Source organism: Grammomys surdaster, unplaced genomic scaffold, assembly GCF_004785775.1.
Source record: "Grammomys surdaster isolate TR1022 unplaced genomic scaffold, NIH_TR_1.0 166, whole genome shotgun sequence".
In the NCBI taxonomy this organism is placed as follows: Eukaryota; Metazoa; Chordata; class Mammalia; order Rodentia; family Muridae; genus Grammomys; species Grammomys surdaster.
This window is the reverse complement of record NW_021604614.1, coordinates 11352697-11375986: the sequence shown is the minus strand read 5'-3', so window position 1 is coordinate 11375986 and position 23290 is coordinate 11352697. Positions and strand designations below refer to the sequence as shown.

The following is a 23290-nucleotide window of genomic DNA, read 5'->3' as shown; positions in this document are numbered from 1 at the left end:
CTCCCTTTCCCTCCCCCCCCCCTTGTGGTTCAGGAATGTAAGGTCTCAGCTACTGCTCCAACAATACTATGTCCACCTCACTTGCTGCTATAGTCCCAACCATGTGGATAACGGACTAAGCCTCTGAAACTGTAAACAAGCCCCCAGTTAAACGCTTTATAAGAGTTGTCTTCATCCTGGTCTCTCTTCACAGTAAAACAGACCACTGGCTGAGACAGGGCTCATCAGGGGAGGTATTCCTAGGGCTGGAGCCCTCCACAGGTGGCTGTCACTGCATTCGTTCGGTCATTCACTCATTCATTCATTCACTGATTGTTTCATTTTACTCCCTTGTCCCTTTGTTCTTTTATTCATTTGTTAATTCCTTCATTCGCTCACTTATTCATTCATCAAGCGTGTTGTGAGCAGCTACTTTTGAGAGGTGAGGTTCCCCCAGTGGCATACAGGAGTGGGAAGTAGACAGGCTGTCTGTTCCCAGCCTCGTGAAGTTTTTACCAAATCAGGGAGACAGGGGCTCTTTGCCTCCAGGGGAAGCCAGTGCTGTGAGCCATACTGAGAGAGCAGGGAGAGGGAAGAGGACTGGATTCTTGAGTCACCAGTTGTGAGGGACAGAAAAACAGCAAGCAGGGCTGGGGGCGTGGCTTAGTGCTCACCTAGCAAGCAGGCAGCCCTGGGTCCAGTCATGCAGGGCTGTCATCCTAGCACTTGGGACACGGTAGCAGGAAGATGGTAACTTTGAGGTCACCCTGGGATACACAGTGAATGAGACTCTCTGTCTCAAAACAGAACTTTCAATTTTCTCCAAGGCCAGGGGGAAGAGGTGGACCATTCCCTGACCTCAGACCTCTGCTATGCCACAGAGCTAAGAGTCACCACCCCCAGCTCATCAGAGAGAGACAGCAATGTCCAAAAGCCAAGTCTCTGGCAGCTTACATCACCTTTGACTGTCTTTGAACTAGACCTGCCAGGACAAGGACAACCACCCTACTGTCCCCAAACAGCCAGAAACAACAGGCAGAGGCTCCAGCGGAGGTGGCAAGCCAGAACTGTCAGGTCAGGTCCAGCCCTGTGTCAGGGTGGACTCCAAGGCAGGCGGACACTGGGTCACACTCTCTCAGGCCTAGCCTGCCTCTCTGGGTCTGAGTTTGTCCTTGAGTACTTCAAGGCCTGAGTCACTGACCATGGGTGGGTCTAGCTGTCCTCGGTGGGACTCAATGAAAGAAAATCCTCTGCTGGGTTTACCTAAGAGATGCCTGCATGCCCTTCCTATAGCTGTGGCCGATGGTTACCCACAGTCTGAACATTTGGCACAAACAGAGAGGCATTTTGAGGCCCTGGCACCAGTAGGCAGAGTGTCCTCGGGTGCCCCAAACCAGGCACTACACCTCCCATTCTTGGCCAAAGCCATATCCCTGTGAGACAGTGATGGACCAAGCACCGTGTCCACCCCATGGACCACTGGAAGGTCTAAATGAGAGTGGGCAAAGAACAGAAATTGGCAAGGAATGGTGACTGGATCAGGCAGGACCCTGACATCGCTGTCACCTGGTGATCACCAACAATACAGGCTATTACCCATTGTTCTCAGTTGCTCGAGAGCTTGATGGTTAGACCCTACTGCTGAAAATGTACCGCACACTTTGATTACAGGACTAGGAGAAAGAAGGCTGGCGTCCAGCTTTCACACTGCAGGAGGGTGCTATGCAGACTGCAGGAGCAGAAAAAAAAATCCATGCTACCCTGCAGGTTATCAGGGGTAAGGAATGCCCATGGATGCAGTAGTGACATAAATATGGTGCTAGGCAACCACTTTCTGACTGGATTTAAGGCTTTCTTCACAGCATGAAAAACATGTCTGCTACTATAAATCTGGCCAAGAATCAAAGGCTGGGAGCTCACAGGGGGTTACTGTACCCCCATTCCGCCCAGTACTGCTATTTTGCTAAATCTGCATAGTGTAAAACTGCCCACCCCACCTATGTGCATATGGGCCACAGTAATTGGATTGAATGAGCAATTAAGGGGGAAAGAGAAAAGACAAGAAGAAAGTACTGGATATGGTGGCGCGTGCCTTTACTTCAACTCTTGGGAGACAGAGGCACAAGGATCTATGTCTGAGACCAGCCAGAGCTGTATCGTGAGACCCCAAGTACAAGGGAGAAACCAAAAACAAAACAACGGATGTAAAGTCAGAAGTGTACTTCCCTGTAGGGGGATCTGGGAGGAGTAGCAAGCGTGTATCATTGAAATACGTTGTATGAAAGTTGCGGTTCTCAAAGACTAAATAAATGATAGTATATTTAAAAGAAAACTATAGACAAGCACTAAAGATGTCGCTCAGTGGAAGACAGCTTGTCTGATATGTGCAAGGCCCTAGGTTCCATCCCTATCACCAAATAAACACATTGTGAAAAACTAAAAGCAAAACAAACAAACAAACAAACAAAAAGATCGAGAGCTAGGCATTGGAGCACGCGCTAGTCACCTTAGCGCTCAGGCAGCTGAGGCAGAGGGTTGGCTGACTCTCTGAGGCCAGCCTTGCTGCACAGCAATTGTCCGCCTCACAACAGCAAGAGGACAAAACAAAGACAAAACAGGCTTTGCCAGGAAAAGGTCCCAGGAGGGCGTTCCAGCAAAGGCTGGCCGGCTGCGAGAGCGTGCCGGGCTCCGTGTCCACCCGTGACAGGAGTGTTTATAAAACGAGGCTGTAGGAAACATCTGGAGAGCTGCTGAGAGATTATCAACCTGCCTCTGGCAATGGGAGACAAGTCCCACGGGTGCTCATGACTCCGTGTGTGTGTGTGACCGGGTGGACTAAATCAGGTCCATCCCCAGCCCTGAAAAAAGTGGCCACAGTGGCCACACCTGTCACATCAGCCCTCCAGAAGCACAGGCAGGAAGGATCAGGAGTCTCAGGTCATCTTCAGCTGCATAGTGAGTTCAGGGCTAGCCTGGGCTACATAAGACCATCTCAAAAAGAAAAGGGGAAGGGAAGGATTTAGAGTACTACTGGAGGAGAGAATACAGAAGCAGAAATGCACCAGGGTGTGAGTCCTACCGTGAGAAATTCTAGAACAGACAAGGCTGGCATGTCTCAGTAAAGGTTTTTATTCTTTTAATCTTTGCAGTTACTTACTTGTGTATATGGGTATGCGTGTGGGTTGCACACGCCAGGGCGTATGTGTGGAGGTCAGAGGACAGACAGTTCGCAGGAGTTGTCCTTCTTTCCACCATGTGGGCCGCAGGGATCGAACTCAGGGCCATCAGGCTTGGTAGCAATCGCCTTCACCCACTGAGCCATCTCGCTGGCGCCTACATCGTATACCCAAACTGAAACTCACCCATCATGTTGACTGTAAAGTCAAGTAGGACATAATCTCCCAGAACACTGTGCAAAACATCAAAAGCCCAAGCTAAATAAGTGAGGGATGGGTGAGGTACACGGCCTGGGCAGCCAGCTGGCAGCTGTGTGTACTTCTGAAGTAGATCATATCTGCTCAGTGCCCCCATGGCTCTGTGGAGCCCCAATCTGGCACAGCACCCCAAATACCAGCTTCCAAATGCTGCCTGCCAACCAGGGCAACCTCCCCAGAACAAAATGCCTTCCACCCCCAACTCCAGTATTTTTGACTTGATATTCTACCCTCTAGGATGTTTGGGGGTTTCTTAGTAATGGGATGAAGTCTCATGTAGCTTAAGCTGGCCTTGAACCCACTATGTAGCTGAGGATGACACAGAACTCCTGATCTTTCTGCCTCCGCCTCTTCAGTGTCTGGATTATAGGGATTGTGGGATATCATTGCACCTGGCTCTTACCGTGATTTAGACTTTTTATTTATTCGATTGTTTTTAATTTGTAGGGGGTGGGGTGGGATGGTGAGCTGGGGAGGTGGCTCGGTGGTTAAAAGTTCAAGGAGACTGAATTCAGTTCCTAGCACCCACATCATGTAGCCATGTAGCTTTCAAAACCGTAACTTCCAGGAAATTCAACAATTTCTTCTGGCCCCTGCATGCACGCCTCTCTCTCTCTCTCTCTCTCTCTCTCTCTCTCTCTCTCTCTCTCTCCCTCTTTCTCTCTCTCCTCTTAACCTCTGAACCATTTCTCTGGCACTCCACCATCACCACCACGCTTGCGCCATGTTTTAAACATCAGCTGCCCACACACCTCAGGGATGTCACAACCCATATCAGAAACATCCCAGTTTGAAAACTCTGCCCCAGAGGGATTCTCAAGGTTTGAGAGGCCAGCAGAATAGAGGAGAGTGCCCGCAGGCCCTCATCTAGAACAGGTTATCTCCCTTCACCCCACCCAGAGGACTCTCAGGAGAGCCGGAAGGGCAGGCTCCCCAAAGACAAAGATCCTGTTTGGCTCTTTTGGGTACAGAGGCCTAGCCAGAATCTTACTCAAAACCATGGGGTGATGGGCGGTTCCCTCTGACAGCCGACGGTTGGGGTGTTGTGGGAGACTGAAGCATGAGGCGCCTTGTGGATAGCGACCAGAGTGGCGAACGGAATGCCTGTGGGGTGTGGCCTTCCCCTATCTGAAGCTCAGGGTTCAACATCATCTTTGAGATTTTGGCTGGCAAAATAAAAGTGCTTAATTCCCAAGCCTAAGGACCAGAGTTGGGTCCCTGGGACCCACATGACAGAAGGATAGAACAGATTTCAACAAACAGTCCTATGTCTTCTGCATGTGTCCTGCCATATATATGGCCACCCCCCGCCAAGTGGCTTATTATAAATTTTACCATGCTAACATTGACCTATGAGCCTTTGCTTGTCTGGCCCAATGGCGTCTCTTACCACTGTCCCCATTAGTCCGTTAGGCCAGCCTGGCACCTTTGCTCTGCCTTGGATGTTCACACACTAGTACCCAGGACCTGTACTGGCTGTTCTTTCTGCTTTCGATGTCTGCAGAGGAAGGCTCATGGGCAAGGCCTCCTGGGATCCTGTGTCTGTGCTCAGGAACTCCACCCCCACCCCCCCCATAGCCCACCCTGAGTCCTGAGCTCTCCCATTTTTGTTTTTTGTTTTTTTTCCCAGGCTCTCCTTGCCTTCCCGATAACGTTAATAACTCATCCTGTGTATAGTGCTTCTGTCTCCTTGCCAGGGTATAAAACCCCACCAATGATGCTCATGCTGCATCCGTGAACTCTGAGCAGCGCCAGGCACCTGGCAGGACCTCAGAGGACTTTGAGGAAGGAGCCCAAGCCAATTCTGGAGCACCATAATCCATTAGGCCATTGTGAAAAACAAATCCCCAGAGGTCCCAGCATCCTGTGGGCACCTTTGACATACTGTGTTCTTGAGAACAGAGTTTTGAATCCTAGGGAGATGGCTCAGTCATAAGGTGCTTGCTTCATAAGTATAAAGACCTGAATTTGCCCCCCCGCCCTGGTACCAAGCCAGGTATGGTGGTATATGCTTGTAAGCCCAGCTCTAGAGGGGTCAAGACAACAGGATGATGGCCAGGGCTTGCCAGCCAGCCAGGCAAGCCTAAAAAGGGTGAGACTCAGATCCTAGTGAGAGATCCTGCCTTGGAACAACAAAGTAAAATACTTCAGTGGTTAAGAGCATTGGCTGTTCTTCCAGAGGACCCAGGTTCAAATCCCAGCACCCACTTGGTGGTGGCTCACAACCATCTGTAACTCCAGTTCTACGGCCTATGATACCATCCTCTGGCCTCTGCAGTCACCAAGTATGCACACAGTGTTATAGACAAACATACACATATGTGTACGTATAAAATAAAAATAAATGCTTATTAAAAAAACAAAGGTGAATTGGGCCTGAGGGACAACACTGAGGTTGACCTCTGACCTCTATACACATCCATGCACAAATATAATACAAAGGATGGCATTTGGGGATGCCAGGACAGAACCCCTGTCCTCACACTGTGCCACTAAGTTGTGCCTCTAGCCCAAGAGAATATTTCTGAGTCGACCTAGGGCTTGGGCTTTTTGGATCCAGGTTGGGAACAAGAGCTTCAGGATGGGGCACAATATCCTAACTTCGCTGTCAGCAGTTGGTCTATTTTTCAGTTAAGTGATTTTCAAAAGTTAAAAAACAAAAACAAAAACAAAAAACTTTCTACACAGAGAAACTGTCTGAAAAAGAAAAAAAAAAAAAAAAGAAGAAGATACTTTCAGCTTCCACAAGCTTCAACTTCCCAGCTGGTCCCCAGCCCAGGGTAGGACAGGGTGGAGGGGTTGGAAGGACCCTTGACTTCCACACAAGAGGTCTGCAGCCAGCCTCCTGTATGGACTGACTGCTGGCCAGACAATATGAACAGGGACCCAGACAGGCCTGGAGGTCCCAGTGACCACAGCTCCCACGTGGGGAGCCTTGCCAAGAACCAACCTCCTGGGCTAGCTGTCGCCAAAGCATCCCTGAGCTCCAGGGATGAGTCTCCCAGCCTCCTATGGTCTCTTGGCTCCCGTCTCCGCTTCTCTGACACCTCCTCTCCTCTGCACACCCTTTTCTGTCTTCCTCAAGAATACTCACTCCCCTCTCCCCCAGATCATTACCTTTAAAATGTCTGCAAAGACTCTATCCTCATACTTTAGGGTCGTGGTTGGAGGCTTGGTCTCCCACATGAAGCCTTGTGAGACTGATGGAACCCTCAGGAGGCATAGCCTCACTGGGAAAGGGCTGGGGGGGGGGATGGTGGTGCAGACTTCCTTTGCCTTCTGATTTTCCCACTGTGATCTCTCTCGGCCCATAGCTGCTCCCAGCAGTTCACGGCAGCCGCATAAAGTGCCCTCGTCAGATGTGATGCCAACACCCAAGGCTGCATCTTTTATTACAGCAATACTAACAGACTAACATACAGAAGTTTTCTCCTTCTGTGGGGAGCCGTACGCTACCCTGACTTCACTCTGCAAGGCTCAGAGACCTCCAAAATACACACCAAGTGCCTGAGAGACAGGAAAACTTGGAGCAATCTCCATACTCTGCACAAGGGCCTGTGTGTGTCCCAACCATTTGCTTGGATCCCCGTTCCCCCCCCACCCCCACCCCAATACATACTAGGCATGTACTTCGTGTCCAGCAGTGACCTGGGTGTGTGGCACGACACAGAATAAGCCATCTTCCTTCCAGAGTAGGATTGGGTAGGGTGGCTGGGCACCAGAAAAACAAATGCTTTGAGTTTGAGGTAGGCTCTGGGCAAGCCAAACTGGGAGTGAGCACTGGGTCCTGGGGTTAGTGGGTATTCTGATGGCCTAGGTTAAAGGTCAGCCTGCAGGAACCAAACACACTTGGATGACAGAGGCTCCATACAAGCAAACAAAAAGTCACATGGAGCTGATCAAGCCCCCCTCCCCCACATGAGGTGCTAGGGACCCAAGGGACCCTCTGTGTGGGTAACAAGACACTTCTGGCCACTTCACCTTCATCAACTCTCTGACCGTATATCCCAGGCACAGGCACCGGGCTCAGAGGCCTCTGGTCCATGAAGATCACAGAGATGGAAGCTCACCCAGGCTCTGTCTCCACACAGAACTGCACAGGATCTGCGGGACACTGTTCCTAGCCTCTCCAGGCCCTGCCCAGTGGTTCAGCTCGGGTGCTGTAGCCTCACAAAACAATCATTAATCTGACCTGGGATATTGCAAAATCCAGTCTTTCCTCCCCCCAAGAATCACAGCAAACGCATTTCAGGTTCAAAAACACAGGTTTTGTTTTGAACCAGGTAGAGGTCGGCTCACACCTTTAATCCAGCTCTTGGGAGGCAGAAGCAGATGGATCTCTGAGTTCGAGGCTAACCTGGTGGTTGACAAAGTGAGTTCCAGGACAGCCAGGGATACACAGAGAAACTGTATCTCTAAAACAAGAAGAGGAGGAGGAGGAGGAAGAGGAGGAGGAGGAGGAAGAGGAGGAGGAGGAGGAGGAAGAGGAGGAGGAGGAGGAAGAGGAGGAAGAAGAGGAGGAAGAGGAGGAAGAAGAGGAGGAAGAAGAGGAGGAAGAGAAGGAGGAGGAGGAGGAAGAGGAGGAGAAGGAGAGGAGGAAAAAACAGTTGTGGTCATTGCCAATGGGTTCACCAGCCCTGGATCTGGGTTGAGACATACCCTGCCAGCTCTGAGCCAGCTAGCCATTCACAACGTAACAGCCATGCATACAGGGAGGATGGGCCCCAAAGGACAATCCAGCCTAGGTCGTGGAGACACCACATACCAGGAATGGCTGGAGAGATGGCTCAGTGGTTAGGAGCACTGGCTGCTCTTACAAAGGACTTGGGTTCAGTTCCCAGCATCCACACATCCTCTGCTGAGGTCCCAGTGCACACGAGGGCTGTGTGCTAGGCCTAAACCAGGAAAGAAAATGGCCAGGACCAATCTGTATAAAAACAACCCTTCCCATCACACAAAGTTCTGGTGGTTTGAGTGAAACATCCGCCACCCCCGCCCAGAAATTCAGAGCTACTCGGCTACCTTGGATCACGAGGCAGCTTTGAGACTGAAAGCCACACCCAAAGGATGGCAGAACATGAAGACTGGTGGCCTGTGACATCATAAAGCCACCCCGCCAACTCTGGACGTATCCACCAAATCCACCATGAGCTCTGCGCCATACACCAGCACAGCTAAAACGAGAAGGTTTGATAATCACAACCATTGGCAAGGCAGTGGGGCAACCAGACCGCGTGCACGATGCTGGTGGGACTGTGCCGGTGCCATGGCTTTGCCTGCTGGAGCCAAGTACCTGTTCACCGTACGTCCTGGGGAACTGTCAACACCCACCCACCGGTTGTCCATAAATGTTTTCAAGAGTTTTGCTGCAGTAGCTTAATACACAAGGGGGATACCAAGGTCCGCACTCAAGTGACTGGGGGATGTATAATCCCATTCTCGAATGATCCCTAGACGTCAAAGGGTGTGGCTGCTGAGTCCCTCCGGCTACGGGAAAACTGGTTTCTGTCTGCTCCTGTGACACACAGGAGCAGGCAGACGCATCTTAGGGACAGAGCTAGAAAGTTGTCCTCAAGATACAAGCCTTGTGACCTCGCTTCGACCCCAGCTTGACATGGTAGAGAACCTGTTCTGGTATAAAAGTCAGAGCCTCAGGAAAGAGGGCTAAGGTAGCTCCATCAGAAGGTCCCTCCAGGGCAACATCAGGACCTATTGGATTTCCCTGGAGACAAGAGAGGTGAGAGTCACTCCAGAGGCCTCAGGAAGCTCCCAGGTTGGTCTGGACTAGACACAGACATCTATGTGTGCGTCAATCCCTGGGTCATACTTCTTCTGCTTCCTAAGGTAGCCTGTAACAAGGACTGCCCAGATAAAGTCCCATAGAGGAGAACCCCTACAGTGTGGAACAGGGAGCAATCCTGTCTGGACCACGGACAGCTGTCAGTGAGAGAGGCCTCATGAGAGACGTGTGAGGTTGGCTCTTTGCTCTGGGGCCTGTTACTGTTTAACAGGCTTCTGTTGAGCAGTGGTTTTTCCCAGACTCGATAGAATCTCCAATTCTCAAGTCTCAAGGACCAAATATTAACACCAGAGCACTTGCGTGGTACGTGCACATGGCCCTGGCTTTTCCATTCATACATACATACTTATCGATGTACGTACATACATACATGCATGCATACATACATATGCCAGGAGCAACTTAAGGAGGGCTAATTTGGCTTACTGATCAAAGGTGTAGTCCATCATCCTGGAAAGGGAACAGAGGCAGAAGCCAGAGGCAGCCTGCCAGGCCCTGTCCATAGTCAGGAAACAGAGAGGGTTGAACGAATGTTGGGGCCCATCTCCTTTCTCTTTTTTATCTGGTCTGGCAGTTAGGGTGGCTCCTTCACAGATACATCCAGAGATTTGTCTCCAAGATGACTCTAGATTCAAGCTGACACCACACACTTCCCAGAAGGAAAACAAAAACAAAAAACTAGAGTGGCCATCTGATTCCTCAGTTCTGTCTTCCTCTCCCACTCCCTACCCCTGTCAGATAGAACCAAGGTTAGTCTCAAATGCCTCGATTCTGGGTCCTTTTGAAAAACTAGGTGGTGTCCAGCCGGGGTTGCATCTCAACTTGGGTGCAGCCCACAGGCCGCCTTCCCTCTATCTCTAATCCCTTGGCTCACACAGTGGCTGAACTCTCTGACACTCCCACTCAGCCCTGAACAGCACAGGCTGAGAACACTCATTCATTCATCCTTTCATTCATTAATTCAGTCATTCGCTCATTCAGTTAATCATGAATCTGTTCGCTTGTTCGCTCGTTTTCATTCGAACCTGCCCCGGCACCTCCAAGGCCCCAAACTGGTACTTAGCACTATGAGGCAAAGTTAATGAACTGGATTCTGCCCTCAGGGAAGCGGTTGTGAGTGAAGAAGAGGCTTCCTAATCTGCATGACTCAGGGACATGAGAGGCATGCACTCAGAGCATCAGACGCATTTGCTGGCATGAGGTGGCAGCCCCGCAGCTTAGCATCATTGGGTATGAGGTATTAAAGCAGAATCCTGAAGCCTGTCACCCACTCCCAATTATCTGTCACTCAGTCACTCAGAGAGACGAAAACACCAGCGAAAGACTTAGCGAGATTCCTAGAGGCCTCCATCACAGCCCTAATCCGGAGGAGCCCACTGGCCAGGGACCAGTTTGCTCATGACATGACCCAGCAACAAGAAGCAACTAGCTGTAACTCTCACCAGCATCTCACCAGCCTCAGGCTGGGCTGCACCAAGCCACTGCAGAGCTAGGTCAGGGTCCCGCTCTGAAAGCACAGAAGCAAGTCGACCAATGCCGAGCCCAGCTCAGTTTAGGTCAAGCCAATCCATGCAGAGGAAGCTAGTACGATGACTCTTGTCTGTAAACTCTGCACTTAAGAGGCTAAGGCAAAGGGATTGCTGTGTGACTTCCACGAGAGCCAGAGCCACAGCAAGAGCCTGTCTCAAAACAAAAGGGAGAGAGGACTGGTTACCTTTCAGCTGCCCCAAGGGATTCTGGGAGATTCTTTGTCTTGATCCTGGTGCCAAAGTGTCTGGGCTAATGACAATGGCTATCACTTACCAACATCCAAGCCAGGTGGTTAATGGGAATCTTTTCTTGTAGTCTTTCTGACAGGTTATGTTTATGTCACCCAGGCTAGCCTGGACCTCAGTGTGTGGCTCAGGCTAGCCTCACACCCATGATCTCCCTCCTATCTCTGCTTCCTGACAGCCCTGTGCCGGATATGCATTTGACACAGAAGCAGACTGCTTTGTTGCTCAACCCCACAGGGAAGGTGGCTCTGACTTCAGACTGAGTGAGAGGTCTGTGGGAGACTTCTAGAGAATTCTTTCAGTAGCAGCTACAGACCTGAACATTTAGAAATGTGTGAGTTCTCCATTGAACCAGCGCCACACAAGGCCGTTGGGGTTGACCAGGGTCCCTATCCTCAGCTCTTTCCAGCCTAACCTCCAGAGATGCTGCCTGGTGGTCCCCTGAGGGCCCCTTCCAGTGGCAAAGGGTTCAACAGCCTGGGGCACAAGACTGTCCCAGGAAGATATCAACTCACAAACACTTCAGTGAGGACAATACCACAGAGCCTCCAGCTGTGCACACAGAGCCTCTAGCTGTGCACTGGCCAAGGTTCAAGAACAATGCCAGAGGCCGGCCAAACCCCAGAGGAAGGGCAGTGGCTGAGGCACCAGCTATCGGTCTCAGGGCCACATTTCCAGGGAACTGGGGTCTTCTAAGACATTCATCAGGGTAGAACCAATAGGTCCTCCTTCTACAAGCCAGAGTGAGGGGGGCTGTGACCCATGTCCCTTCAGGGGACATCAGCCATAAAGATTGATTCATTTTTATCGTGGTAAAGTCTCCAGACTTGGGTTTTGTTGTTTTGTCACTCCTCTAACCCTACCCCCAACCCCAGGCATGGTTTCTCTGTAGCCTCAGCTGTCTTGAAACTCCATCTGTAGTCCAAGCTGGTTTGGAACTCAGAGAGCTGCCTGCCTCCTCCTCCCAAGTGCTAGGATCAAAGGCGCGGCCATTTTAAAGCATCCATTCTGATGGTGTTATGCACACCCATGGCTTTGGGCATTTGTCCCTACCAGTGGCCACAGACCCCCTCCCATCTGTCCTTCTGAGACCCTGTCTCCATTCTACCCCACATCCCTCTCTCCCTCCCCCTTCCTCCTCAGCACCCCATTTCTCCAACCTCATCACCAGGGTGCTCTAAGGGCCCCAGTAAACACAAGCATGCTACAACCATCCTGCCATCTCTCAGAATCTAACCTCAGGGTTCATCCGGGTTCCAGTGTGAGGGAGAATACTCTCCTCTGCAGCAGCTATCCCATCTCTCTAAAGCTGAGGCAGGAGGATCATGAGTTTAAACTATATACTTGGGGACTAAATGGCGAGACCCTGTCTCAAAAAAAAAAAAAAAAAGAAAAGAAAAAGGAATCTCTCTTCCTCTGTAAGGCTATATCCTATTCCCTCTTGGAGAGAGCCCTCTCTTCATTTCTGAAGACTTAATGTGTGTGTGTGGCTCTGTGCTCCAGATCTCCTGGAGCTGATGATACAAGCAGTTGTGACTCACCTGAGGTGGGTGCTGGGACTCGAACTCAAGTCCCCTGGAAGAGCCGTATGAGCTTTTGACCATCTCCCCAGCTCACCTCTCTCGTCTTTCATTTGGTTTTTCTATTCTCCCATCCAGCATCACTAAGTACTAGGACCGCCCCCTACCTTCAGCTATTGTGTGGTGTCCAGATTCCCCAGGAGGACAGCTGCACGGGAAGATGAGTCTTCACTTAGCTTTTGAGAACCTGACACCAGCTTCCCCGTGGTGGCTGTGCCCTTTACAGTACCAACAACAACACCTGTGACCTACTAAGTTTGACAGAGGCTGTCCTTGTGAGTGTGCATGACCTTTGACCCTCAGCAACCTGCAGCCCCGACAGGTGTCCTGAACATCTCTCTGCTCCAGGGCTACCGCCACCTGTGAGCTACTTCGGACACTTATTTTGTTTTCTCTGTCAGGTGGAAATGCTTCCTGTCTGGCCCTCAGAGGGAGCTACTTCTCCACAGCACCAGAGGCCTCTCCCCACCACACACTCACTGCAGCCAGCCCTTCACACTGTCCCAGCCCCTCTTGCGAGGGTGTTAAGTACTCCAGACAGTCCATCAAGACCCTATTTCTCCGCCCATGATGCAGCTCCAGGGCCTGGAAGGGGCCCAACATGCAACAGGGCAGTGAGCTCAACAGGAAAAGGGGTTGCCTACTTCCCCAGAAGAGTCTCCAAGTCCTCCTCCTGTCAACCCTACTCCTTTGTGTCTGTCCCATCTGCCAGACCAATAATCCCCATGGTTTCGGTGTGACTCGAAGACACCTGAAGGTGACTTAAAGCACCAAGTAAGTGTCTTCAACCAACCTGGAGCTGGAGTTTGTGGGCATCCCATCTGCTGGAAGACAGGCACCTTCCAATCCCACAGGTTTTTGTGTGTTTGTTTGTTTACTAGCCAGAGCTCAGCCAGACCCAGCTGTGGGTCTGGGTAGGGGACAATGACATTGTGAGGCCAGGCTATGGGGTTCTCTTGCAATGGCTGTCCATTAGCCTCTACCTTGAAACAAAGCCCATTCAACATCTCCCTTCTCCCCACACCCCCCCACCTCCACTTCCCATGAGGACATGGTGACCCTGACTGCTGATAGCCCGGTCCACTTATCTGTTCCTGGACCACAAACCACGCAAGCCTAGACTGGGAAGGTCAGCTGTGGGGAGACCTCAAAGGCCAGGCTGCTCAGCTAACTGCAGCCTCCTGCCCACAGCCACGGCCATTCCCCTGGCTGGCCTTCTCTCCTCACCTTTCTTTGACTTGTCCCTTGGTGTGAGAGGTCCCCAAGGACACCTTCATCATCACCATGACTTCCCACCATGGTCAACACCCCGATAGGTGGGCTGACCTCTAAGTCCTGACAGCTGGATGCAGGGGTCAACACCAACCACTTTGCAGACGGGGAAACTGAGTCCTTGGAAGATGAGGCCCTGACTGAGTCAGTAGCTAGACCTGGGCCTGTTGGCCTTAACTCGGCTCCATACAGCCGTACACTTAGGGGAGAATTATAGGAAACATAGGACATTTCTTAGATCCTATCAATTATTTAAAAAAATCATTCATTCATTCATTCATTCATTCATTATGTGCACAGGCACAGATGCACCATAGCATGCATGTGGAAGCCAGAGGATAACTTATAGGAGTCTGTCTGTCCTTCTACCATGTGGGTTCCAGAGATACAATTCACGTTATTGGGCTTGGCAGCAAGAACCCTTCCCCCTAATGAGGGCCCTCTCTTCCCTCTTTGCCACCTCCCCTGACCAGGTTGGAGGCTCGGGACAAATGAGGACACTGAGGTAGAAGGTCACCATGGAGCAGCCTCAGATCTCAGCACTCATACCTTCCGGGACACAGTGGATGAACAGGAAGGCCAGAGGATCATGTTGTCACTGTTGACTTGAATTGGCCACCAGCAGCTGGATATGATCCTGGCAACACCTGTCTGCTTCACCAATTACCACTCATTTCTCTCTTTCTCAGCCCCAGCCCCACTGACAAGCAGGGAAACAGAGGCGCAAGGAATCAAGTCTCTTGCCCTTGGCCGCACGCCAGAGATGAGCATCCAGGGAGGGGGAGGACCTCACTAAAGATCAGCCATCCTTGAAGGTACAGCTCTGCCAGTGGCTGCCACATAAATCCTGCCATCTTGATGCACAGCGAGTCCCTGGACATGGATTTGAGTCAAGGTTCACTCATCTGGCCTCAGGCGGGTACCTCTACCTCAGTGCCTGTGAGCCTCCATTTGCAGAAAACGCCTTGAGTGGACCTCAAGAGATAAAGGGGGAAGCTGGATCTGGTGAACTTGCCTGGACTGCACACAGCATGGTGCCTGGAGGGACAAACGTTCAATGAAAGCTGGGGTATGAGTGTGTGCAGTGTGTTAGGAATGGAACCCAGAGCCTTGTGCACACTGGGCAAGCCCTCTCCCAGTGAACTACATACATCCCTGGTCCATGTTTTCATTTGTTTGTTTGTTTTGTATTGTTTTGGTTTTTTGAGGAAGGTTCTTATTGTGAAGCTCTGAAGGTGACTAAGTATGGCAAGTGACTTCAGGGACCAAACTCTGTGTTGATTAACCTTTACTCTTTTACAGACTGAAGCCACAACTTTGAGCTAAATGCACCCAAAGATGTGTCTTGTCTTTTAAAGTTATAACCTTGTGATGGTCAGCTCTGTCAACTTGATCCAACCTAGAATCACTTGGGAAGAGGGTCTCAGTGAAGGACTGACTACATTTATTTGGTTTGGCCTGTGGGGATTGTCTTGATTAGGTTAACTGATGTGAGAAAACCTAGTCCACTGTGGGCGGCACCATTCCCTAGGCAAGGGGTGGGGGGGGGGGCGGTCCTGCGCTATATGAGTGAAGAAATCAAACTGAGTACAAGCAAGCAAGCGAGCAAGTATGCTGAATGGGGAGTACGTCAGGACTCCTGGGGCCTTAGAGGAAGCTCAGCTCTAGTGGCACCTTAATCCACAGATGTGATTTCCAGGCACCTAGCCAGGAGTAATTAGTGGCGTCTGTAGAAACTAATACATCTCTTGAGAAAGCTCCGGAAGACATGGGAAGATGGTTCTGGAATAGGCCCAATTTCCCAGAGACATGCTATTGAATGCACACCCATTCTCCATTGCCTTGGCTGATGGGAAACACAGTTGATCTCTCCAGCACTCTGGAAAGAAGAGGAAGATCCAGAGCCATCTGAGTGCCCAAACCAAGGCTGCAAAGTGCAGGAAGTGCGCATGGGTACCGGGGGCCAGGAGAGGGAGGATGGAGGGCAGGGAGGGGCTTTCCTAGACACAAACATGTTTTTGCAGCAAAGAACAAAAAGCCATGAACGAAAGTTACCTCTGTGCTTGGGACTCAGGGGGAAAGGAGCGTCATGTCACCTTTGTCTTCTCAGAGGGTCATTCCCCTCTGGGCTGGTTTCAAACTCACTCTTAGCAGAGATGACCTTGAACTTGGATCCTCTTGCTTCCTCCTTTCAAGTGCTGAGAGCTATTAGAACAGATTGATGATTTTTGTTCTGTAGTTTAATTTCACAGTGGGGCTGTCTGGGCAAAAGGTCATGTATGTATGTGAGTGATGCTAAGATACTTGAACATGCCACACAGTGGCCCTGTGTGACGTCCACATGGTGGAGAGGGGGTGACTATCACCTCCATGATGAAGAACAGACTGACATTCAGGAGGGATTCTAGTTTCTGTCAGAACCTACATCACGACAGCTGGGTTTGAAGCCCACCCAGACCTCAGAATGGGACCTTATTTGAAAACAGGGTCTGGCCAGATGTCATCAAGTTAAGAATATCAGATCGGCCCAGTGGCACAAGCCTGTCACTCCAGCACTTAGGAAGCCAAGGCAGGAGGATTGTGAATTTAAAGCCTGCCTGAGCTTTGGAGTGAGTCTGAGGTCAGCCTGACCTGCATGGTAAGACTTGTCTCAAAATAGGAATGAATCTTGAAATGGTTGGACTTGGGTTGGGTCCCAAAGAAGAAGAGAGCTGGAGAGAGTGCTCAATGGATACGGGCATCAGTGTTCCGTTCCCAGAACCTTCTTGGTAGCTCAAACAATCTGTAACTCCAGGTCCAGGGGATCTGATGCCCTCCGGCCTCCATGGGAGACCAAGCATGTATGCCATGCACATAAACTCATGCAGGCGTACATACATACACATAAATAACACGACTAAACTCAATTTTGAAGAAGAGGAAAAGGAAAATACAGAGGAGGCCATGCTGAGACAGAGACAGAGAGAGACAGAGATGTTGATGTCACCAACTGAGGAACCGTGCAAACCTCCAGGAATGGTGAGAGACAAGAGTCCCCAAGACACTAGAAGCTCCCAGCCTAGCCATCAAGTTCCCATGGTTTAAGGACACAATTTTGGACCTAGGTGACTAACACAGACCTCTCTCTAGGAGGCTGGGGCACCACCACTGAAAGAAACACACCCTGATGTCAGCTCTGGTGATGGGACAGACACACACATTAGCTCCTTGGCCTCCAGCCCTTAGTGGGACTTTTCTGCTGGCCTCTACCTGCCAATCAAACTGTCATCCCAGACAAGGATCAGACACTCCTGAGCTCCTTGACCTTCATCACAGATTCTTTTTTGGGACCTGTGTCTCTAGCCCAGATTGGCTTCCCACACCCTATAGTAGCTAAGCAGAATCTGAGATGACAGGTAGGGACCATCATATAAAGTTCATGGGGTGCTGGGGGCTGCACCTATGACTTCCTGTGTGCCAGGAATATATATGTTTATATATAATGTGTTATATATTTTGTAGATTTACATAAATACATAATTAATGTACACATATACACACACATAATTTAGGGCCAGCTGTGGTGGTGCATGGCATTGATCTCAGCACTTAGGAGACAAAGGCAGGTGCATCTCTGTAAGTTTGAGGCTAGCCTGATCTACAATAATGAGTTCCAAGGATAGCCTGATCTATCTATATAGTGAGTTCCAGGTCAGCCCAGTCTACATAATAAGAGTTTGCCTCAGAATAAACAAACAAGCAAACTCGAGAGTCACTGAGGAGAACATCCAACACGGACTCTGGAATCCACGAGTACACAGAAATGCATCCACCTACACATATGCACATACTCACAGATGTATGCACACACACACACACACACACACGAAACACACACACAAACACACACATCTCAGAAATGCAAACTGAAACAACACACACAGGCCTTCTTCAAAGTCACCAAGCTTCCAGAAGGCTGGTCACACAGAACTCTGAGAGGTTGGATGGACACTTGTGTAACCCAGACTGCTAGCAGCAGGCAGCCAGCTGCTTACTCAAACATCCCAGGGACCGATCTGAAGCCATCCAATGTGGCAAGTCCCAGGAAGCGTGTTGCATATGCTGTGTGCGGTTGCTAGAGCTGGAAAAGTCAGGACATCTGTCACAGTGGAAACAGACAAGCTCTCACAGACATTAAACAGGGAGTCCAGGCAACAGCAAGGAGCCAGGAGCCAGATATGCACTCGGCAACCCAGATAAGATGGTAACACCTGGCAAAGTGACTGGCCAGTGCGGGAGATGCCAACACCTCCCTGGACACTATTATTAGAGTCTACCTTGATTCCTGCAGAAATGGTAGGGAAAAAAAGACCAGCCGGGCAGTGGTGGTGCACGCCTTTAATCCCAGCACTTGGGAGGCAGAGGCAGACGGATTTCTGAGTTCGAGGCCAGTCTGGTCTACAGAGTGAGTTCCAGGACAGCCAGGGCTACACAGAGAAACCCTGTCTCGAAAAACCAAAAAAAAAAAAAAAAGAAGAAAAAAAGACCTGATATCATCCTTGGGTCTGTATACACACACACACACACACGGATCACACACGTGTTCACACATACACACGCCAGTAAGCAAATACATAAACAAAATAAACATAAACCCCCCTGTTCTTGTGTGATTTTTTTTTCCATTGAGACTCTTTCTATTCACCTCAAAGTGACCTGTGACCTAAGAGGACATTCTGGCCCATCCAGATGGGGGACAGCCGTGGTTTACTGGGGTCACTTACAGGAGCATGGGTGATTCAAAGGCAGCTGTGTGACTCCACCTCACCCCACCCAACCCCCAGCAACTGTTTACTGCATAGCTATTCCTGGGCACCCTCCTCAGTCCCACAAGACCTAGTCTTTCAAGGGTCTCAGCCACTAATCACAGAGACTCTGATTTCAAGGTGGCCACATAGCGTCTTGCCTGAAGCATTCCAAGTGCCTAAACACTCCCTCCTATCTATCCGACCCCATGCCCCAAGCTGGGGCACAGCAGGTTTAAAAAAAAAAAGAGGCAATAGATTAGTCAGAATGGCCCCCAATGCAGTGTGACTGAAGTCTATAGCAAGAAGAGCTAGGAGAGAGATACCAAGGAGAACCGCAGGGAGACAGGGAAAAGCAGGCAGTGGCTACAAGCCAGACAGCAGAAGCAACAATGGCAGCCATGGGCATGCAGCCCCCAGAACAGCCAGAAAGGAAATGGGTGTTGCTTAAGTCACCCAGCTGATGGCCTTTCGCTATGATGGCCTGGTAAAGCAAGTCACCTAAGTCGGGGAGGTGAGCCAACTGCACTAGGTCACACAGCTGGGAGAAGGCTGAGCCAATACCTGGACCCCAGCCCGAGCAAGGACTCGGAACTCTCGCCCACTGTGATGTGGATGGATGTGGGTGAAGCAAACCGAAGGACGGACTCAAGATCAAAGCTAGAAAGAAGATGAGCCACAGAGGGAGAGACTGACGGATGGGAGGACAGACAGGGAAGAAGACAGAAAGAGGATATGACAAGTGAGCATGTGTCCAACACCACGCTTCCCATACCCACGAGTGCCACCATCTACCTGATGTCAGTTAAAGACAGATTTTATACACACACACACACACACACACACACACCCCGCCCAGTCCCAGGGAGTTAGGATACATAAGTATATGCTATTGCATAGATGAACTTGAAAATGGGCCATAACCAGGATGCAAATGAGGCCAGGCTTAGGGGGTGCACATCTGTGGGCCTTGCATACCAGAAACTGAGACAGAAGGATTGATACCAGGTCAAGGTTAGTCTGAGCTACAGAGCAAGGCCTGGTCTCAAAAAAAGGAAAGAAGAGGAGAGGAGAGGAGAGGAGAGGAGAGGAGATCAAACAACAAAAACAGAATGTCACAACAATAAAATCAGAGTTTGTATACCCTAGAGGGAAGTTCAAAACCATGCCAAATCCGGTATTTAGGGATGGACCTATAAAATTCTACGAAAGGCAAGGAGCACCTGAGGGTGGTGTTTCCCTCCAGCAGGGCGGCAGGACCACAAGGGCCCATCTTCTCACCTGGGGCTGATCTAACCTGACGGGTGTGTATTCTGACCTTTGCTAGAACTTTGGACTATGTCACAATAAGAAGAAACAAAGAGCAGAAGGCATGGCGAGGGCTGGAAACAGACAGGAGAAGGAAATCCCAAGGCCAGCGCCTGTCGGGACCCCAGCTACTGGAGCACTGGCTGGGATGGACTCTCAGTTCCGGGGAGCCGGCGGAGCCTCCTGTGCCAAGAGGCCAAATGGGACCAGGGCCAGGGCTTAGGATTCCTGCAGGGCTCAGAGGCCAGGATGGGGGTTGCAGGGGTGATAGAGTAGGGCAGGAGGAGCCCCCAGATCCCACCTTCCTGGACTTCCAACTCCCGAAGGCCAGCTCTGACACCCCAGGACTCCTACAGACACAAGGGTGGGTGGGAACCCTGAGCTGGCCTCAGTCTGGTCAGTGGAGGGATTAACATCTCAAAACGTGGGGATGGGGCTGAGAAAGCCGGGAGGCTTAAGCAGGAGCGGGTACAGGAAACTCTAACCCACCTAAATCCTACCGCCACAGTCCCGATGTGCCTGCTCAGCCAGGATAATCCTGGGCCGTTTTTTGTGCAGGGTCTGTGGGAAGAGCACATACCAACTACAACCAGGGTACCTTACCTAGGAGCTGGCTATCTCCTCAGCTCCTGGAAAATAAGGATTGTAGAACAGGTGCCGAGAAAGGCCTGGAGGTACCACTGGATAAGAGGAAGGAGACCCACACAGGACAAACTTCTAAACTTAACAGCTACAACCAAGTAGGGTACCGTGGGCAAGCCTGCCACCCCAGCTACTCGAGAGGCTAAAGCAGGAGGACTGAACATCCAAGGCCAAGCTGAACTCTAAGAGTGAGTTCAAGGCTAGCCTTACCGACAAGGCTAGCCTTACCGAGACTAACTTTGTCTCAAAATAATAAGGAAAAAGTCGGGCCTTCAAAATGGCTCAGCAAGTAAAGGTGCTTGCTGCCAACATGATGGAAAAGGGAACCGACAACCCAGGGATGTCCTCTAATTTCTCAGGGATGGCCTCTAATCTCTATATAGCACTCCCTCGCCCCCACACAAACAAGCAAACAAAAATAAGGGCTGGAGAGACAGCTTAGCAATTAAAAGCATGTAGCTCTTGCAGAGACCCCAAGTTCCATTTCCAGTACCCTATAATCAGGTGGCTCCAGGGGATCTGGCGCCCTCATGTGGCCTCCATAGGCACCTGCACTCATGTGCATATACCCACACAAAGACACATAATTTTTTAAAAAGAAATTTTAAATAAATAAGTGTAAAAAGCTTTTTAAGGGGAAAAAAAGGACTGAGGATACAGCACATATAGCAGGAGACCCCATGTTCAGCTCCCAGCCTGACGGAAAGCAAATAAGACAGATTTGAACAGGAAAAGGACAGAGCTGGAGACAGAGGCTTCACGCACAGGAGTCAGCCTGTAGCTGCATGCTGTTGGCAGGAGGGCAAGTGTTCTCGACTCTAACAGAGGTCTACGCATATCCTCTGCAGGGCCAAGAGGTTTGGGTGGGTGCCAATGAGACCGACTGTCTGGTGTCAGCGATTTTTCCAAAACAATAATCTTTAAAAGAAAACCTAGGCATGAGAGAATAGCCCTTGAATGAGTATACTGGACATGGTGGGGCAAGGTTATACTGCAAGCATGGTACTTGCGCAACTGCAGAATCAGCCTGAGACATCACCAGTCACTCTAAGACCAGTGGGAAAACTGGATGTGCCATGAGCAAGCCTGGTGAGGGCTCAGAGCAAGCAAGAAAGCAGAAGAGAATTCTGTTGCAAGCATTGAAGACAGGCCCCCAAGGATGTGTGTGTCAACACGGTGAGTGATACTCAAGAGCTTGCTATTCTAGGTGCTTAACAAGTATTATCTCCTCAGACACAGGATACTACTAAGAACATGGTGAAAAGGCCCAGAGAGATTAAGGCACTTGCCTGAGGTTACCCAGCAGGGAATTGGCAGAGCCAAGATTCAAATCTGGAACGCCACTCCCCCAAGGCCCAAGCCCAGAGACTTTCCAACTGGTTTACAACTTTGGCAGTGTCCCTCCAGGAAGGTTCACCTCTCAACTCTCCTCCAGGCAGATGGCAAGCATGTGGGTACCCAGAGCACAGCTCAGCTTAGAAAGAGACGCCAGAAGAAGCCAAGCTTCAGTCCCCACACTGTCCCAGAAGGGCATGGCATGCCCCCAGAGTCTTGGGTGAGAGCCAACAGCTGCTTTGTCCGGGGCTCGAGCTGACTCCCGAGCCATATTGCAGAACATGTCCAGAGCAGATCAACTCCCTGCATCTGAGCCTGATGCTGAGTGTAGTGAAGGGCACAGAGGCTCAGGCTTCTTCCCACTATTTGCATCCTAGGGCATACTCGGGGCCTCAGGGAAGGCACATAGAGCCTGAACTTTGGTATACCCAGTCCTGACACCTCTCCTACTTTATCAAAACACCTCCTCCCACTCCTACAGTCAGATGACAGAGCAAAGAAAGGGTAGATGGGAGAAGGGAGACTATCTGGAAATCAGTATAAATAACATGTCTACCCCTCACTTACCGAGATCTCTTCCCTTTCCGTAGGCCCAGCACCCCACTACTCCAGCAAGCCTGGCACAGTCAACCTGACCCACAACCAGTCAGCACTGGCTACCAACCATGGCCTTCAACAGATCATAGCTTCCTCTGAGTTCTGGGTCCTTAAAGAGAAAGTACAACACGGGAGCTAAACTGGGCGGTGGTAGCGCATGCCTTTAATTCCAGCACTCAGGAGGCAGAGGGAGGTAGAGCTCTGTGAGTTCCAGGCCAGCCTGGTCTACTGATTGAGTCCTAGGATAGCCAGGGCTACACAGAGAAACCCGGTCTCAAAAAAACAAAAACAAAACAAACAAAAAACCATGGGGAGGGGGGGCGGGAGAGATGGCTCAGCCAATAAAGCCCTGGCAGCCAAGCCTGCCTGAGTTCAATCCCATACATAACGGTGGAAGAGGAAAACTGACTCTTGCAAGTTGTCCTCTGCCTCTGCCCTCTACACGTGTGTGGTACGCATATAACCTCCCCGCCCACCCCCACCACATACACACAAATAAACATGTGATTTTAACAAGCAAACAAAAAGGTGAGCCAGGCACAGTGGCACATCCCTATAATCCCAGGATTTGGGAAGCAGAGGCAGAAGGACTACCAAAAGTATGAGGCCAGCCTGGGCTACAGTGTGAACCCCTGCCTCAAGTATTAATAATAATAAAATAATAATGGGAAGGGGAAGGGGAAGAGGAAGAAGGGGAAGAGGAGGAGGAAGAAGAAGAAGCCAGGCAGTGGTGGCACACGCCTTTAATCCCAGCACTTGGGAGGCAGAGACAGGCGGATTTCTG

The 23290-nt window shown here is 50.5% G+C and overlaps 1 protein-coding gene across 2 annotated transcripts in view; it reads right to left on the bottom strand.

Moving 5' to 3' along the window:
• Scarb1 (scavenger receptor class B member 1) overlaps positions 1-23290 on the bottom strand; it is a 66875-nt gene that overhangs the window by 28878 nt on the left and 14707 nt on the right. The gene's annotated exons all lie outside the window — the stretch shown is intronic.